The sequence below is a fragment of the Triticum urartu genome, chromosome 4 (assembly GCF_003073215.2).
Source record: "Triticum urartu cultivar G1812 chromosome 4, Tu2.1, whole genome shotgun sequence".
Classification (NCBI taxonomy): domain Eukaryota; kingdom Viridiplantae; phylum Streptophyta; class Magnoliopsida; order Poales; family Poaceae; genus Triticum; species Triticum urartu.
In genome coordinates, this window is record NC_053025.1 from 543,106,687 (window position 1) to 543,123,628 (window position 16,942).

The following is a 16,942-nucleotide window of genomic DNA, read 5'->3' on the forward strand; positions in this document are numbered from 1 at the left end:
GCGGAGGGATTTTTTTGAAATTGCATGCTACGTTTCCCAACATTAAGAAACCGGGTCAAGCCAAAGAACAACACGCAAGAAGATGTTGAAATCGTACACCAATAGCCAGCCAATAACTCTCCTTGAAAGATACACAAAGTGGCAATGTTTAAAGGGAACCAACATATCTGAGGACACAAACTCTCACAGTCTCTTCGCCAGCGTCGAATCAGACGTCGAGGCTAGGAGTGACCAGAGAGACCTTATTCCAACACGCCAACATCGCCACCACCTCATCAATGTCACAGAGGAAACAAACACCTAAGAAAAACAAAACGAGACAGACGGTCCTCGCTTCTCTTGCCGCCACCGAGGCCCTCGAATGAGGAATAAGAGGGGGGACCAAGGCGTGGAGGGAAGCAGTGGTGACGGCGGCAGCTGCTATGTTGGGAGAAGGAGGAATGTGTTCGACATGCGCCAGGACCAAAACCTTTTTTTCTTCTTTTAATCGGAAGACCAAAACGTTGATAGGGTGGATTTTGGCCACCATACAAACACACCGTTCGTCTGTCACGTCCCCTCCACCCTAGGGCTTCCGCTGCCTCCCGTTCCGTGCAGCGCACCACCCATCTCTCCCAACTCCAACGGTTCGCTCATGCGGTGCCCGGCGACGCACTCAATTTTCGGGAAAGAAACGGGGGAAGCGATCTTAAATGGAAACCAGTCAATCACAGGCAGGGCAGGCGGTAACTCGTAAGTCGTAACGCCTCCCTCGTGCCAGGCAAAGGCATCTCTCTCCTCATTTTGATTTGAGCTCCCGCTCGACGCCTGTTTTGAAAACCCGGACCGCGTACCCTTCTCTTCTCTCAAAGCCAAGGGCACCCGCCGCCTCCTTCCATCCTCAACCCTCCCAAACCCCCGGCCAATCGAAGCCCGAAACTCGACGCCCAACGCAATGGAGCCACGCGGCCGTCGCCGGAAGCAGCAGGGGGCGGCGGAGGAGAAGGAGAACACCGCCAGCGCGGCGCCGCCGGCCCCCAAGAGGCCGCGCTGCACGGAGCGCAGGGCCCTTGCGGAGCTCCCCGCCGCATCGACCGCGAACAACGCCTCGGCGGCGCCGACGGGGGCGCCGTCGAAGCCGATGACGCGCGCGGCGGCCAGGGAGGCGGCCGCCGCGGCGGTGGAGGAGGAGGCGAGGAGGAGGGAGGGCTCCGCCATTGCCGCCCGCCCGGCGGCCTCGAGGCAGACGGACGCCGGGCGGCGCAGGCGTCCGTTGGCCCGTACGTCGCGGATATCGACGGGTACCTGCGGTCCCTGGAGGTGAGGGTTCCTCGATCCATCTTCTCGTCTGACAATGCTTGCGGAAATCCGAGTAATTTTAGAGGGCCACTTGTTAGGGGTGCGCACGAATCTGGTGGTAATGGTATGGTGGTGGGATTCAGTCCTGTTGGTATGTCAAGGTGGTAAATGGTACAGTATTATCACACATTTTGGAATTTGGGGGGCGCTATCTTGTTGTAGGCATGCATTCTGTAATTTGGGGATTTGGATTGAGTTGGGGGCTGAATCAATCATTTTTTACTGTTAGATTGGGACATTTCGAGTGCTTTTCCACCTTCACTAGCAGAAAAATAAGTCTTTGGGAAAAGAATATACATGTCATCCTGATTGTCTCAAGGTACTAGCTTTACCATGAACGGAGTGCATTATAGCCCGGTGCACCGTGGCAAAAATGAGGGACATTATTTGTGATTTTGTTGCATTTTGTGAAATTACAGGTTGAACAATTGAGGAGGCCGAGCGATGACTATATGGTGGCCATGCAGAAAGACATCAGCGCCACTATGAGGGGTATCCTAGTAGATTGGTTGGTGGATGTGGTTGACGAGTTCAATCTTCTGGCTGACACGCTTTACCTTGCGGTTTCATATATTGACCGCTTCCTCGCGGCGAGTGTAGTTACCCGGGACAAGCTGCAATTGCTTGGTGTCGCTTCATTGTTTGTTGCTGCGTATGGGCCTAAACTTTCCTCTTATCTCCTTTCTGCCTCTCTTTGTCATCTCTTACCATGACTGGCCAACTTACAACGGCCTAAATCTAATGCTGTAGGAAGTACGAAGAGATTCATGTTCCTAAGCTGGACAAATTCAGTGACATTACTGACGGCACATACACCAATCAGCAGGTAACCTTCTGCTGAACTTGCCATTTTTGGTAAATTTCCTAGCATTGATGTGAATGGTGGAGATAAATTTGTAATTTGTATGCACTGCAGGTGGTGAAGATGGAGGCTGACATACTGAAATATCTCAACTTTCAGATGGGGAGTCCCACCGTAAGAACTTTTCTATTGTACGTGCTCTATCTGAAATTTCTGCATTAAATTTGCACATACCTATCAACTATCGTCTCTATGTAAAGTACTCCTTCATTCCTTGAACTAAAACCACGACAATAATTTTGGACCGGAGGGAATAGTTACCATGTTTAAATCACATGGGAAGTAGCAGCATGATTACTGCCATAATGGACAAAGAATTTCATAAGCCTAACAATTGATACATGTATTGCAGGCGATTCTTAATATCTTGTCGTGGAGGCAATGTAAGCACATTTTTGGAGCCCTCAGCATTTGCCTCTCTTAATGTTATTTTTATAACATGTTTCCCCCTTCAAACTTCAGTGTGCAAGTGCAAAAAGGTTGGAGCTTATGTGTTGCTATCTCGCGGAATTGAGCTTGCTAGACTACGACTGCATAAGGTTCCTGCCATCAGTTATTGCTGCTGCCTGTCTGTTCTTAGCCAGGTTCACAATCAGCCCAAAGATTTGTCCTTGGGTAAGATTAATCAAATCTTGCTGAATCATTGAATCTACGTTATGCTTGGCTTTGTGTTTGTTCTGACATTTACGTCTGCTAGAACTTTACGCTGCAAGAGAAAACGGGCTACAAGGTCTCTGATCTCAGGAGTTGCATCCTGAGGATACACGATTTGCAGTTGGGCAGACAGTATTCAAATCTGAAGGCCATCAAGAGCAAGTATAGTGAGCGCAAGGTGATATCCGCTCTCCCCGCTTTCTTTGGCTGTTACATGCATTTTCATAATTGTTTGTTTTACAGTTCGGGTGCGTGTCGATGATGGCCTCGTCGGAAGAAATTCCGGCATCTCTCCTCAAAGACCTCGATAAGTGAAAGGCTGACAATGCAACTTCATTTCAACATAAGATGGAAGCAGGGAGCGGATCCCTTATTTTGGGGGGGGGAAAGGGTTTAAAAGGCTGATTTGCTCTAGATCCCTTATTCTTTTGCAGGCTAAGGCAGCAAATTCATTATTAGTGGATTAGGGGTTGATCTAGCAAGAATCTCTCATGCCCGCCTGTAGGTAGTTAGTCGCGCCATTTCGGTTGCATTTACAGTGCAGCTATCTAGCTGCATCTGTAATCCGGTATCAACGTGTGACCGGAATGTTTTTGTACATAGTTTAGCATGTTGGTGGTGCCGTGGTCAATGATAAAATTCCGCTTGAAAGCTTTCAGGCCATGTTTTTGTTGCATACATTGTGCTTAACGAAAGCACTGATGAAGTGATCAGCATATTCTCAAAGCTGAAATGGGGCCAGCAAATATTGCACTTGCCATCAGCAAGGGAACGTGTGCACAACAGTAAACTGAATAAGATCAGCCGGTAATGTCGTACTAGTAATTATCATCCATAAAGTGCTTAAACGATAAGATAACTGACAGCGATTTGAGTAACGTTCAGTAGCAATAGGACTTCAGAATGGTGCAGCGATCATTACATAGGTAACCTAGCAATTGCGGCTTCAGAATGGTGTGGATAACAGAGCTTGACGACTTCAGAATGGTGAGGTGAACTGAGCTTGAGTTACGAACGGCGATCAATCCTTCTGCACCCCGCAGAAGGCCTTCAGTGGATCACCGGACTTGCGCCCTTCCTCCGCGTGCCGGAACGACGCGTAGCCGTCGTTGGTGCAGGGACGGTACAGCAGAGGGTGCTCGTCGTCGACGAGCTCGTCGATGGCGCTCAGTAGGACGCCGTCCTTCCCCGGGCAGCCGAACAGCGCCGACAGGCGCTCCCGGTTGCTCGGCGTCCTCACGCGGTGGAAGCAACCCGGCACCCTCCCGTTAGTCACGACCTGCGACGGCGGTGTCAGTCAGACGCGCGTCAACCAGAGAAAGGAGAGCGCGGGCGCGCGGCCCTTATACCGTGAACAGCTCGCCGGCGACGAAGGTGAACAAGTCCGGCTCAGGCGGCACCGCGAGCCAGATCCCGTCCTGAACCTGCACCTCGAGCCCCTCCACGCCGTGCTGCACGATCGCCGTCATGATGCTGTCGTCGCGGTGCGCCTGCAGGGACATGTTCGTCTCCGCGTCCGGCGGGGGCCCGTAGCGCGACAGCCGGACGCTGTGGGCGAGCGTGTCCAGATGCGCGCCGATGCGCTCCTCCCCGACGCCCAGGCCCTCCAGGATCATCTTCTCCACCGTGCGCTGCAGCTCCCACACGTTCTTGGCCGCGGACGCGATCGTGTCGCTGCACGCGGACGGCACACGGTCACCACGGGCACACCATGCCAAAACGGATGCACGACGGACGCAGAAGAAAATGGTGGGCACTGCTTGGTTACCAGAAGGCGGGGTTCCCCTGCGGCCAGAGGAGGTCGGCGAAGTCGCGGACGCGGCCGGCGTCGGTGGGTCGGAGAGGCGCACGCTCTCCCAGTTGGTGCCGGGGACGTTGGAGATGTAGCCGCGGAAGGGGCCCACCTCGGAGACGTTCCGCTGCTTGGCCTCCGGCGGGAGCGCGAAGATCTCCGGCATGACGCGGCCGAACAGCGCCTGCCGGAGCTCCAGGCCGAGCGCGTCGTGCGCCGACGACGAAGCCGTGCGCCACGACGGACGCCGTCACCGCGTCCCGGGCTTCCGCCCAGCCCGGCCCGCCGGGCTCCAGCCCGCGGAGGTCGACCCTGGCGATCTCCATCAGCTGCTGCCTGCTGCTGGGAGCCGTCGTCTTGGCTTGGCTTGTGTGGGATGCTTCTGGGATCTTGGTTTGTTCGATGGAGACAGGTGACGGCTGGTTATACAGGAGTAGTACAAGTCAGCGGATTGGGTGTGGGATAGCTGCTCATCATGGGCGACGCTCTTCGGTTTTTTTAGTTTGGCGGACGGTGGATCCATCAGATCCCGCCGCAAATAGCGGGGTGCGCGTCCCCTTGGGTGGAGGCCACCTTCAATACTTTTTTTTTTGAACGGTCACGGGGAAGAGAGTCCCCACCTGAATATATTGCTCAAAGTGGCCAAAATGCCAAGTGTTTGATCCAGTTTATAAGAAAAACCGAATCGAAAACCTTAACAGGTTGACCCCGTTTATAAAGGAAACCGGGCCAAAAAACCGCACAGGAGGGAAAGATTACATAGGGTGAGAACATATGGAGACGCCCTGAAGAAGGCACTACCTAGCCAGCAAGCCAAGAGACCACCATCATAAAAGTCGAGTGGAAGTGGTGTGTCGTCGAGGAATCACAATACCAACACTAAACAACTATTCTAACGCACCACACCGGCATGCGTACCAACCCCTTGGCACAACAGAGGAGCAGCAACAATCAACGAGTGACCCATCACGAACCTTAACTGGAAGCTCCGCCACAGCAAGCCGACACGATTAGCAAGGTGGGGAGGCATCGTTGCTTCATAGTTGAGCAAAGATGAACCGAGATAGCACGAAGAGCACGAAGCTCACCAAAACAGACGACAAACATGAGAGGGTCTTGAGCTAGCAGAGCAGAGGATGACCAACCCCCAAGGGCAACGGAGGATGAATGGCGGCAAGGAGATCCCTAGTGACGCCTTCAAGAAGGTGGACGACATCCGAGGATGACGCCGTCACAGAGCTTTCGCCTGGAGCATAACCGGTTAAATTCCCAGATGGCAGAGCCGAGAGCTGCGAATCCGGACCGAGAGACAGGAGTGGCACACGAGCCACGCCCCCAAGAGGGTAAGCGACGCTGGAGTAGCGTCGCCGTGGTCAGCTGACAAGGTCAGCGGGGATTTCTCCCGTAGCACATCCGTCAATGGTGGGCCGCCATCCAAGTGAAGACGAGGGGCGACAGAGGACAAGACCGAGACAGACATGTGAGGCGGATGGTGAACAGAGGAAGGACGAGTGGAGCAGGCCGCCGGTGAGGAGGGTGGAGACGAGGTGGGGTAGTGGAGTAGCGGGGACCGCTGTACCATGACAGGGGGTGGGGGCACTGCCGAGTGGAGGTCCTTCCTGGCAGGAACCGTCGGCGTCGGAGGTGGACAGAGGGTGGGGCAGCAGAGTGGAGGCTCTTCCCGGCAGGGACCGGCGGTGGCGGAGGCGAGGAGGGGTCCGTCGCTGGATCCACCGGACCAGCCGCAGCCCGTCCGTGACGGGCGCGCATGGGGCGGGGACGGGGAGGGCGAGCGGGATGGAGGCGCAGGACGGGTTGTTGATGTAGAGGGGAGGGGACGCCGGCGCCGGAACTACGGCCGCCCGACTTCGGTCGCACAGGAGGACGGGGTCAAGGAGGATCCGTGGGGAGCGAGGCGAGGTGGAGCGGGGTGCATCGTCCACCGGAGAGGATGGGGGTGGCGAGGGAGGCTATGGGTGCTGCGAGCCGAGGGAGAGCCGGATCCGCACCCGGCACCGCCAGATCTGTCGTCGGCCAGTCGAAAACGGACGGCCAGGAGGCCGAAACGCAGCCACGGGCGCCAGGGGCCAGACCGCCCGCCCACCAAGCGCCCATCGCAGAGAACAGTGCCCCGCCGCCGCCGTCGGCCGCGTGGGATTCTCCCGGCGGCGTCTTTCGGCGGCGACGAGGAGGAGAGGTGGGAGACGGGGTTGCGGCGGCTAGGTTTTCGGTCGCCGCTCGAGTCGCCCTGGTCAGAGAGAGCGACGCGGAGACCTTCAATACTTTTCACTCCGCAAATACGCAAGAGCGTTGCATATCAACGCATTGTGCAGACAGCTAAGAAGAAACGAATTGTGCAGATAGAAGGATTAGGGACCCTTAAAACGGACATATAGTATTTGTCCGTGGTCGCCTGACGTTTTTGCGGACACCTGTACAAGGCCATCTATCCAGCGTTTGCCCTAGACCTTCGTCCGCAATACATTTTTTTAAACGGATGGGCAAATATCATGCAAACACGACCGTATTCATGTAAACCTTGACGCGGTGGAGAGGCGACGACGTCGGCTCCACCTTCACGCAGTGGAGTGGCGGCGCTGGACCACGGTACTTGAGCGATCGCTAGAGGAGGAGCTCCAGGTGCGCCTGCTACTCCTCCATCGCGGCAACCACCATGATGAGGCGCGACTACTGCTGCGACTCCTCGTCATCGGGGAAGAGGATGATCTCCTCCTTCTCGAAGGAGGCGATCGCCGTGGAGGTCGATGGCCTAGGAGAGCGATGGCGGTGACTCCACGATCCGGGTCCAGAGCCACCCGTCGATGCGGAGAACCAGGACATTGGCACCGTCGAAGAAAAGAGAGGAGGGTCGACGACGGTGAGGGGAGAGGAGCGGAGCTGTGATGGGGAAAAGAGATATGAGATTGTGATGCGAACGGCGTCGAGCCATGCTTAAATAGCCGCGCCCAGGTGGACGGACGGGCAACTGGATTCAATGTGGCACACCGGCCGAAGTAGGCTTCTCGGGCACCTCGTCGGCATTGCATTGAAGCGGCGCCGCCCGCCGGCTTGTCCGATCACGTCACTCTGACCGACTAGCCATGACAACCCATCTAGCCGTGGAAAGCCTGCTCGGGAGAAGAAATTGGCTCGGTGGTGGCACATACTGGTAATATTTGGTACGAGCTAACGAACCGGTACGCAACTTAATTCACTTAGCGGTGGCATCACATGTAAATTCTTGGCAACTCCTCCTTTGCTGTTTCGGAGGAGTTCAAGTTTCCCAGCTCCGCGACTCCTAAAAAATTACACTGCAAGTTTCGCCAGCTTCTCTCGCCCATAGCCGGGATTTGGATCGTTCGGCTGCACTCCTGACATGGAGTTGGGGAGCTGAGAAGAGGGAGGGCTCCCGAACACGCTCGGAGATGGTAATCCAATCGACCCAACAAAAAGAGAGGCGACCAAGAAGGTCAAAAGGGGGGTCTGGGGGAGGAAGAGCGAGAAGGGGCGGTGACCAAAATGACAGAAGTTTGAGGGCTTAATGGACAAGAAGGAGGAGGCATATGTCAAGCACCTTAACATCAAGGAGGAAAGAGAATGCGGAGAGGTTTGTCATCTTCATGATGGCGACGGAGAAGAAGATCAGCCTCGAAAAGAAGAAGGCCAAACTCGAAGAGAAGAAGACCAAGCTCAGAAAGAGGAGGTTGATCTCACAGCCACTTTTGAGGAAACCAAAATGCTGATCATGAAGATTGATTAGTTGGATCCCAACACGGCGAAGATCGTGCAAAGACGTTGAAGCACTTGGCGATAGAGATGAAGGAGGCGGAAACTGCGGAGAAGCCGACGGCGAAGTGGTGAGGGAGAAGGCACGAACAACCGGTCTAGGAGGGCAAAATTTGCACGGACTGCCGAACTGGCACTTTTGTGATCGGGCATATATGAAAACTTATAAACACCCGCCGTTCTTTTTGGAGTTTTGAACATTGCATGTGTATGCACTTCTATTTGGTTATCATATTGCTATTTTGACCAACATTTTCACTTCAAATGTATCTGGATGGGGTCGAACGTGACCGACGTTTTGGACACGCCGTTAGATGCATATCTGTGGACTCGTCCACAGAGAAATAGTATGTCCGTTTTGTGGCACGGCGTTTGAGATGCCTTAGTGGATTCTTCTGGAAAATTTAAAATTGCACCAATATCAATAGAAGAAACCAGAGTTGTTCCTAAACCACCTGCTCTGGTTACTCAGTGGCTCAACATGTCTCCAGCTGAAGCTACCTGGAGGACGCTGACTTCATCAAACATACATCTCCTGAATTCTGAGTGACTGTCAGGACCTACATCAAGCCTGCAATTCGCCTACTCGGACGAAACTGAAGAATTCGACAGTTGGACTGAAGAAGAGCCGAACCGGTGCGCTAAATTGATGGACGCTCAAAGTATTCCCTCTCGAAAGTGGCGATCAGCGGCTCTCATCGACCAGGCCAAGCCAGCGACAGACGTTTCTAAAAAAAAAACCAAAAAAAAAACAGCGATAGACAGAGACGTTCATAGGCTCCGTGATTGCTGGCACCAACCAGCCATTAAACCCAGCCGCATCCGGCTTCATCTTCTCCTTTCCCCAAGTGTAAACCCTAGCTACTTGTAGCCAAACTCTTAATTCAGGCTATCCGTGAGTGGATTGATCCGTCAATATCGTGCTAATTCCTCTGATCTGCTGATTGATCCTCTAGATCCAGCCTTTGGCCCTCTCTCCCTAACGCGTGCCCGATCCGATCGATCTGCAGACGCAGAATCGATCGATGGGATCCTTCCTCTCTTCGGCTGCCGGTGCCGGTGCCGGTGCCGCGGGCGAGGCTGATCATGGCGCACGCCCCCTCCGCTCTCCTACCATAAAGGATGCCCCCCGCCGTATGACAAACCAGGAGCTAGCTCGGTTAGACGGATACGATCCAGTAAGCTTCCAAGAACTCGTGGCCAGAGCAAATGCTGGCCACCCCACGTTGGCACTAGAGTACGTTCCTCCCACCTACACGCTCATTACCCCAGTCCCAGCTAGTTAGCTACTCCCTCCGTTCAGATGTTTTAGATATTTTAATATAAATTACATATGGATTGAAATGAGTTAAAAATATATCTATATACTCCCTCCGTTCAGATGTTTCCAAAAAAAAAAACAACCCATTTAGAAAAAAAAAATACTATTTCAGTATGGAGTATGTGCGGGCTGAAATGAGTTAACAAACACACTAACACCTAGTTTGGCAACACAGTTTTTGCAAAACCACAGTATTTCAAAACCTCTGTATTTTAATGTGTGGACAATATACTTTGGTTTCTCAAAAGTATAGTTTTTCTAAGTTTTGGTAAAACCGTGGAGGCGTTTGGCAAAGGGCAGTTTTATTAAGTTTCTCTGATTTTGACAGATTGTTCTGTTGTTGCATGGATAATCTTGACCATACCTAGCTGCACTCACGGCTGGATCAACTCGTGCTAACGGCCGCCGTATGCATGCTGGGCATGGGCACGTTCTCTACTGGATGCTAGGACACATAGTCGAGTTATCTTTTGTGATCCATCAAAGATGGAGCATTCTGACAGGCACTGAAGGTGCAGCTTGCGCGTCTAGAAGAAGCAGTGGTAAAAAGGAGCAGGGGCTAATAAGTCATCCGTATATGTACTCTGGCCAGATAGATCTATCATCTAGCATGTTCACCCGCAAAAATCATCTAGCAAAGTATTGGTCATAAGAAGATGAACTCAAAGAGACCAATGAGCCAGCGTTTCTCAGTTTTAAAAAAAGAAGTGCCGACCTCTTTTTCAAATACTACAAAAATACCACAGTTTTACAGATACTATGGTTTCTTAAGCTACAATATTTTTTTTATCCAAACACCTCAAAGTATTTAATACTGAAGTTTTTTTAGAAACCACAGTATTACTAGAAAACTTCAAAAAATACTTAGCTCCCAAACGCACCCTAAAATGTCTCTATATATATCCAATTCAGAAAAAGGCTAATCGTAGAACATCTTATATTTGTGAATGGGGTAGTACCCAATTTCTTCTTTTCTATATTTAATTCAAGAATTATGTCGAATAACGAACGAACGATAGGACCATGTTTACCTTTTGTTCTGATTGACAGCAAGGTCGACTCCGCCGCTGTTTGTAAGCTTGTCCGCTGCGCCCTCAAACACTACAACTCCAAAAACCCGGTAGGTACTCCCAGCAACTCAGGGGACCTAGCGGCTTCCCAATTCTACAATCTTCAGTTTCGATCCTCTTGGATGTGCATCATGTGCTAGTACTGTCTTGACGCAGGGCGCCGACTTCGAGTATCCCGCCGAGCTGACCACGGAGATGAAGGCCACTGGTATCAGTTTCAGGGAACGTTTCTGGTACCACGTCGGTTTCTTGGCGCGCCGGAGCTTACCTTTTTTTTTTCACTTTTCTCTCCATTTTTTTCCTTGGTCCCTGACCGCCACACACTTTTTGTTATTACCATGTTCTCCCTGCTATGAATCAATGAAATAGCTAGCAATTGCTGGACAGTTTAAAAAAAAAGATGATGAGTTCCAACACTTCTTTGCCGAGCTACGCTTCAATGAGTGGACCCGCAGACCAAATGTTCAAACATGCACCATCTTAGGTGCATAATCAACCATACCAGCTAACCGTGCTGTATATATATGCAATTTGATCAACCCTAGCTAATTCTCTATATGTCCTTCCCTATTTATGTTGACAGAAAAGCCGTTGTGCCGCTTCAGAAGCAGGTGTGCTTTTTGTACAGATGGGTCTAAGATTTTGCACCCAAGCGATACGGAATTTGCGTGTGGAAAGGAGGGGCACGAAAAGGAATTCTTCAGCAAGAAGGATATGCAAGTGTGGCCGATTGATCCTATGAGACATGCATCGCGGACGTAGGATATTTATATGGTGTTCTTTGTATTTGTCATCCTTGTTGTTTAATTTCCTGGATCATAAGAGAAATAAATTATTGTCTGAGCCTCACCGCGCACACGATCCTTGCTTTTTGAGCATGAAAGACGTCTATAAAATTTGAGCAGTTGGAGAACTAAATCAAAATATATGCTGTAAGCTAGATTACCACAATCCATGTGCTGACTCTCAGACACTCTGTTCAGGATTAAACTTTGGTCATTGGACATAGGTGGCATATGGAATCCATAAGCTGACCCTCAGATACTCTGTTCAGGATTAAACTTCAGTGCTATAGGCTTCTATGCTTAGCGATTAAAAACCGCCCACCCCCGCCAACGCCAGCCCTCCCTTTATAACCAGCCCTCCTCCACACCTCCCAGATACACAACTAACACCACCACCCTCACAAGAAGGCAACTGCGCAGGCGACGCCGTTGCTTCCGATGCCTCAGCCGCGACCACGTCGTCTTCGACTGCCGCAACCCCGTCCGCTGCGCCCGCTGCTGGCGGTCTGGTCACCGGAGTTTCAGGTGCACAGCCCCTCGCCTGCTTCCTTTCTTCCCGCCCCTACCTCGCAACCCTAGAGCTGACCTTAACCCCTCCTTCTGCCTCCCCAGCACCATGAGCCCGGACGCCCCTGCTCGCGACGACCACGCTGCCAGTGACGCCCATGCAGCACCGTCGGAGGCGGGCCTGGTGATCGGATCCATGCGCCTCGACGTCAACCCTACGGCCACCTCGCTCCCTCTCCGGCTCGGCGTCCCTACCACGCCACGACGCATCGCCGAGCCTGATCTCCTCTGCCCAGAGCAGGCCGTCGACCTCAACTCCTCACCACCGGAGTTGTCCGTGCCTGTGGACAGTACCGCGGTCAAGCTGCGCCTCCACCTGGTCAAGGCCGTCCGTGACCTTGATGACGCCACTGCGGCCACCGCAGCTCGCCTCTCCCTCCTTCCCCCAAACCCCACACCCACTACCCGCTCCACGGACTCCGGCTCCTGCTTCAACAGGGGTCCTCCGACCTTTGCACCCATCCCACGCCCCACCACTCCCCCCCTCATCGTAGCTCCCCCCCCACCTCGTCCAAGACGACATTGCTCGCTACGCCTTCGTCCACTTCGAGACCCCAGTGCACAACCCTTTCCCTGACATCCGCCGTGTCCTACGGGAACGCGCTGGTGACCCGCTCGTCCGCATCGCCGCCTCCTTTCATGGAGCCGCTCTGGTGTCCTTTCCCAACGCTGCTGCCCGTCATGATGTCATTCGCCGCGGCCCCCTTCATCTCCATGGCAACACCATCACCTTTGAGCCTGCCGAGGATCACGGCCGCTCCACCGCCCAGTTCGAGGATGACCTAACTGAGCTTGAGGCCATCGGCTTTCCCCTTGAGCTGTGGCATCCTGCTGGCGTCCACTTCGTTCTTAACTTCCTTGGCCACATCTACACCATAGATCAATATTGCATCATGGATGATGAGCGCACATCCATCCGTGCCACGGTTGCTCTTTTCAAGGGCACAAAGCTCCCCGATGCCCTCACCGTCCAGCTCCCGAACCTTGACATACTCATGGTCGATTTGCATGAGCACGGCAAAATCTCCCGCATCGAGCCCAGTGACCCCTCTCCTTTCTCATCCGACGATGGCAGCTCCGACAGCGACCAGGAGGGCTATGGCTCCGCTGGCAGCGCCTCGAGCCTGGGACTCCTTCGTGCCACTGCTGCCATGGCCGCTCTTGGCCCGATTGTTGTCTCTCCCGAGTTTCCTCAAGGCCCGCCCTCCTCCCCCTCCCGCAACGCCGACCTCGCCGCCAATGCCTTCGTGCACCTGGCTCTTTCATCCTCTGATGAGGATGTGCCTGTGGCCAATCTGGGCCTGGCCTCTCCTGCCGTCCTGGATGGCATCCTGCTTAACATGCCTCCCCATCCAGTAGATCTCTCTCACGCGCCCTCCGCTACGCCACCTTCACCACCTTCACCGCATGTGCCTCAGATCATCTCCTCCCCCTCCCCTAGCAACGCCTCCACTCTGCCCACTCCACCTGCAGCTCCCACTCCTATCCCCCCCGCTGCGTACCTACGTGCGCCGTCTGCGCTCCGCCGCGGCTCTGGCTGCACCTGTCGTGGCCCCGGAGGCTCCGATGCACGTTGCCGTGGCAAACAAACGCCGCAACGCGAAGAAGAGGGCCAAGGATGTTGTCCATGTGCGCCGGAGCGCGCGCCTGGCCAAGCTTGAGCCATACAGGCGTCTTCACATGGAGGAAAAGGCGTCCAAGGCCAAAGCAAAGCGCATGGACCTGCTGCTCGACGCCAAGGACTTTGAGGATGCCGTTCACGATGCCAAGCTGGATGATGACGACCTGGAGCCGGCCTCCCCTCAGTCCTGGCTGCCCTGGCGCAGGCCTGCGGCTCTTCCATGGAGGAGGTCGATCTCGTCGCATCAGCAGCGACCGCTGCCCGCCTCTGATCTTGCCATGTGGGCTCTATCTATCTATCTGTATCGTAGTTTGGTGTCATGTTGTTTCCTTAGATGAGTAATGCTACCTTATCAGTTTGTTCCTGGAACATTAGAGGTCTGGGCGATGTTGACAAATGTACGGATGTGCTCTTTGAACTTTCATCTATTAAACCTCATCTGCTGCTTCTGCAAGAAACGAAACTTGCTGCCCCGTCTATGCTCAAAATCAGATCTTTTCTCCCTCGGTCTCTCGATATGCAGGTTACGCTACCAGCTACTGGAACTTTCGGTGGGCTGCTCACAGCCACGAACTCCTCCTTCCTTATGATTCTCTCCCACACGAACTACACCTATTGCTCGACGGTTCAAGTACAATCTTTGGCAAGCCCCCTAACTTTACACATCACAAACGTGTATGCCCCCATGAACCGCGCACTTAAGCTTGAATTCCTAGCTGAATTGGCCTCCATCGCTCCACCTGATCACTCCCCTTGGCTCCTCGTCGGGGACTTTAACCTTATTCGCTTCCCGAACGAGAAAAACAACAGCAACTTTCACTCCAACGAGGCCACTGCCTTTAACGAGACCCTTAACACACTTGCCCTCCTAGAACTCCCCCTTCTAGATCGTCGGTTCACCTGGTCTAACAACAGAGAATCACCGGTGCTAGAACGCCTGGATTGGGCTTTTTTTAACCTAGCTTGGAATAATGCCTTCCCCAACTCCAACCTCACGACCCTCACACGCACCACCTCCGATCATGTCCCCCTGCTTATCTCCCTTTCCACCTCCGTACCGCGCTCCCACCTTTTCAGATTTGAACGGTTTTGGGCCTCGAGACTAGCTTGTAAACAAATTGTAGCCCAGGCCTGCAGCATGCCCCAAGTACCCACCTCTTCTGCCTCGGCCCACCTAGCCCATATCCTTCAAACCCGCCGCTCCCGCCTAAAGCGATGGGCCAAAACCCTTTCCCCCGCCCATGTCCGGGAAGCTAGGTGCAAACGTGTAATTGATCTCTTAGACCGAAAGGAAGAGCGCCGGACCCTAACTCCAGCAGAGTTCTGTCTTCATAACGTCCTAAAGCTTACTCTGCAAAGAGCTACTCGTGATCGATCCATTCTCCTGCGCCAACGTGCTAAGTTTAAAAAAGCGACCCTTGGTGATGAAAACAATAAATTCTTCCATGTGTCAGCCTCCCAGTGCTTCCGCAAGAACAAAATCCCGGTCCTTATCGATCAAGGAATCGAGTTTCACTCTCATTCAGAAAAAGCCCGCATTCTCAAATCTTTTTACCATAATCTACTTGGTGTCGCCGTAGATACTAATTGGAGTTTCAGCCTTGCACAACTCTACCCTACCCAAATCCCTCAACTTCGACACCTTGACTCAAACTTCTCTGAGGAAGAGATTAAGATAGCTTTCCTTCAAATGAACTCCAACGCCAGCCCTGGTCCTGATGGTTTTGGTCCCAGTTTATATAAAACCTTTTGGACCAACATCAAAACCCCCCTCCTTGCTTTCTTCAAAGACTTTGAGAACAAAACTGCAGAAACCAAGCGTTTCAACAGATCCACTATGGTCCTACTGCCCAAATCTACCAATGCCCAATCTGCAGACAAGTTTCGCCCTATCGCCCTCCAGAACTGCCCCATCAAAGGCATTGCCAAAGTTCTTACCAACCGTCTAAAAACTTACATTCCCTTGCTTGTTCATGGGGACCAAACTGGTTTCATCTCAGGAAGATGCATTGCCGAAAACTTTATGTATGCAGCAGACCTCATAAATACTTGTCATAAAAGAAAAGCCACTGCGATGGTGCTAAAACTGGATTTCAGAAAAGCTTTCGACTCTGTGTCTTGGCATGCCCTTCTCCTCATCCTGCAGCATTGGGGATTCCCCATCCGTTTTTGCTCCTGGATTTCAGACTTGCTTACCTCTGGCAAAACGGCTGTCATGCTTAACGGTGTTCAGGGTGATTGGATTAACTGCAAAAACGGCCTGCGCCAAGGCGACCCCGTGTCCCCTACCTTTTCATCATTGTTGCAGATGTTCTTCAGCAGCTCATTCTAACCGCCAACGCATCTTCCCCCGACCTTCGCCACCCGATCTACCCTGATCTCCCACCGGCCATTTTACAGTACGCTGATGACACGCTCATTATCACCCATGCTTCCCCTAATGCCGCCATTCTTCTTCGATCTCTGGACCAGTTTGCTCAGGCCACGGGTCTGCAAATTAACTACTCAAAAACCACGTTTATCCCTATGAATCTAGACAATGCAATCACTCTCCAAATAGCTCAAACTCTAGATTGTCCTATTTCCAGCTTTCCACAAACTTACCTAGGCCTGCCGCTCTCCCCAGTTAAGCTGACTGCTGCAGCCTTTCAGCCAATTATTACAAGCTGCGTTAGTTACCTCCCTGGTTGGTGTGCTAGACTCCTTTCTCGTCCCGGTCATCTGGTGCTCATTTCCTCTGTGCTAGACTCGTTAGCTGCGTACTTCATGTCTGTCTTCAAACTGCCCAAAAAGACGATTAAAAAGTTGGATGCCATTAGACGTGCGTTTTTCTGGGCTGCCGATGAGACTTGTTCAGGTGCCCAATGCCTTATTGCGTGGTCTAACATATGTAAACCAAAAGAGTTCGGTGGTCTAGGCATCAAAGATTTATCTATACAGAATGACTGCTTGCTTATGAAGTTTGCTTACAAATTCCTCGCCACCACCTCCCACCACGAATTACCTTGGGTTGCATGGCTAAACAGAGTCCACTTATACAGTATCCCATAGATAGCTTCATGCAAAAACCCATCCTATTTAACCAAGGCTGTGCAAACCCAACTTCAGACTCTCTCCTCCATCACCTTCATCCTCACAAACAACGG

General features: G+C 52.7%; 1 long non-coding RNA gene and 2 pseudogenes across 2 annotated transcripts; 2 read left to right on the plus strand and 1 right to left on the minus strand.

Annotated features, from left to right (window-relative positions):
* Positions 1-723: 723 nt before the first annotated feature.
* LOC125552543 lies at positions 724-3,236 on the plus strand (annotated as a pseudogene).
* Positions 3,237-3,645: 409 nt separating this feature from the next.
* Positions 3,646-5,125, minus strand: LOC125552544 (annotated as a pseudogene).
* A 4,124-nt stretch (positions 5,126-9,249) lies between these two features.
* Positions 9,250-11,852, plus strand: LOC125554082. Of its 2 annotated transcripts, XR_007304317.1 has the most exons (4): positions 9,250-9,669; positions 10,804-10,873; positions 10,980-11,307; positions 11,407-11,852. It is a non-coding gene; the product is annotated as an uncharacterized LOC125554082 (long non-coding RNA). The 2 variants fall into 2 exon arrangements; XR_007304316.1 differs by lacking the exon at positions 9,250-9,669 and having other exon boundaries at positions 9,754-10,873.
* Positions 11,853-16,942: the final 5,090 nt, after the last annotated feature.